The sequence below is a fragment of the Fundulus heteroclitus genome, unplaced genomic scaffold, assembly GCF_011125445.2.
Source record: "Fundulus heteroclitus isolate FHET01 unplaced genomic scaffold, MU-UCD_Fhet_4.1 scaffold_218, whole genome shotgun sequence".
NCBI classification, from domain to species: Eukaryota; Metazoa; Chordata; class Actinopteri; order Cyprinodontiformes; family Fundulidae; genus Fundulus; species Fundulus heteroclitus.
The window spans coordinates 68,677-71,261 of record NW_023396630.1 but is presented as its reverse complement, the minus strand read 5'-3'; the positions used below and the strand labels follow the sequence as shown (position 1 = coordinate 71,261).

The 2,585-nt window shown below is 41.5% G+C and overlaps 1 long non-coding RNA gene across 1 annotated transcript; it reads right to left on the bottom strand.

Moving 5' to 3' along the window:
* Positions 1 to 881: 881 nt before the first annotated feature.
* Positions 882 to 2,337, bottom strand: LOC118559086. The gene is made up of 2 exons (XR_004928630.1): positions 1,873 to 2,337; positions 882 to 1,795 (listed from the first exon to the last, which is right to left on the bottom strand). It is a non-coding gene; the product is annotated as an uncharacterized LOC118559086 (long non-coding RNA).
* Positions 2,338 to 2,585: the final 248 nt, after the last annotated feature.

Below are 2,585 nucleotides of genomic sequence, written 5' to 3'. Positions count from 1 at the left end.
AATCTAGATTCACTTACAAAACTTCAGAAAAAAAGCCTTACCAATCATTCATAATGTTGGATTTAGAGATCACACTACTGCACTTTTCTTAAAATCTCACATAATGAAAATCGAAAACTTAAACAAATTTAAAACTCTTGCTGTAGCGTACAAAGCAAGCCGTGATCTACTTCCTGGCAATATACAAAAATGTTTAACATTAGAGAAGAGAATTATAATTTGAGAGGAGAATTTGTGTTGAGAAGATGTGCCGTTCGCCCCATCCTTAAAGGTCTGGGGCTCAGCCAACCAGGGGTGTGGAATGGGATAGATATAGAAATAAAAAGGTGTACCAGGCTAACACAATTTAAAAGCATGTATAAATATGGTATATTTAAAAAATATGCATGTAACCCAAACATTTAAAAGTGATAATTTGCAACCTTTTGATAAGTACTACTAGATATCTTCTTCTTTCTGTACAATTGCCTTCAAAATAAGACACTTTGTGTTCATGTAACTGTGCTTTGATTTGTAATGCCTCATTTTATCCAAAGTATGGTAAACGTGACATGAATATTTTAATTGGGGTTAGGTTCATATTCAATTCAATTCAATTTTATTTATATAGCGCCAAATCATGAAACATGTAATCTCAAGGCACTTTACAAAATGTAATATAAGTTCTTGAACTTCTACCGACTCCTTTTGGAGCGCTACTCACATGTCTTAACATCACAATGTAAATCTTGCTTGTATTGTTGCTCAAAGAAAACACAATGACTTTTATTGTAAGTAATTTAAAGGAAATATCTGCAATTTTTCCACTGAAAACAAAGTTCCTTTAATTAAAACTAGAAATGGAAACATGACCGTGTAGAAAAACCATTCAATCCGTTCAGTTAACATGAGCAGACATTTCATTTTAGATCAAGAGGACAAATCATGTGCAGAGCAGGAGTCAGGACACGTTTACGGCCGGGGCACGTCCTCACCTCCAGCCGACTGTCACCGGCTGGGCAGATGATCGGCATGGCGTTTCACACTCCTACTATAGAGTTGTTGTGATGAAAGGCATGCCTCTCTCTGTGTGAGTAAAAGGAACCTGCCTGATGGTAATAACAGAGTAGAGGAGCTAAGGTGGAGAAAGAAAAGAAGAGAGTGAGAGGGAAGGAAAAACATTTTTACAAGCCTGCGATGTGATTCACTCTGACCCTGGGGTCCAGTCAGCCGAGGTTTAGCTGCTTTATTGAGTGTTTGGCAGCTCGCTGTGTGAGCGGAGGGAGGGGGGGTTGAAGCAGTTATGATCCTGCAACCAGAGCTTCTGCTCCCGTAAGCATGCAGTGCAGGAGGTGAAGGTGAATTTAATGTCCAGTACCTACTGTGTAAGTAAGAGACTGGATCTCCTGAACGGGCTTGTTGACTGTCTGGGGTTGACTTATCCAGTTGTAGCTTCGACACCCTCCAGCTTGGACTACAACATCATTGCTTCACAGAATCGGTTAGCCAAAAGTCCACGACCTTGTTCAGCAGCAAATACTGGGACGTAATTGTTAGAAAAATGGAAAACAAAGAAAACTGAAGGGATTGAAAAATATGTCCCAAACTGTAACGGCCTCTCATTCATTGACAGCTGGAGATAGGCGCCAGCACCCCTCGCCACCCCAATAGGGCTAAGTGTCTTGGAAAAAGGATGGATGGAATGGCACAGACTGAGAATTCAGAAATTCAGTTTAACACGGAGTGCGTTTTAAAAGATTAAGGAAGGTTCGCTGGTAGAAAACAGGAAACCGCCAGGAGCGCTCACAGGAAACAACTGCAAGAGAGAGAAAAAGGTTAGCGGCTGAGATATAATTAATGACTAATATGAAACTTAAAGTTAAAGCAACTAACCTTTTCAGAGACAGGGATGGAGTGTTGGTCTTGATCCGGATGGAGACGGACAAAGGTGAGATGAGGGCGAAGGCTTGAGGGGAATCATTTATCGGGGCGAGAGTCAAACACAGGGAAGTCACGGGGAATAAACTTGGTCTTGGTTCAGAAACCAGAAGCCCACGAGGTGTCCAATAAGGGCAAGGTGAGCGAGGGAAATCCAGGAAGTGAGAATGTGGTCATGAAGAGGTAAGGCGGGCCAAGAGAGCTGGACACCTACACACACACAAATACTTTTAAATAATCTGGCATCGGCTGTGTGGGGAGCCTCAGTGAAAGTAGCGAAACCGGTAAAGGAGGTTTCCTTGGTTGTGTTGCATCAGCAGAGCTCACTGGTGGATAAAAGGCCATGCTGCAAGAGAGTGACAGCCGAGCCAGAACCATGACACAAACAGAATATAAAAATATCTACGCAGCAGCTGGACAGACTACATTCAACTTCTCTGCACTCTTAGAGACTCTAAGTTCACAGCAAAGGGCATTTCAGGGCTCAAAAGGATGAGCCCCTCTTTTAACAAAAGAAAAATCGAGATAAAATAAAGACAATCGTTGAGCTCTGCAAGGCAGTATAATTTGGGCTCTTTCATTCTAAAGTAAGTTTTCACTGAAAAAGTCACATTTCTACCTGGATGCACTTTTCGAAGTTTAAGTTACAAGTAGATTTATCACAGGTT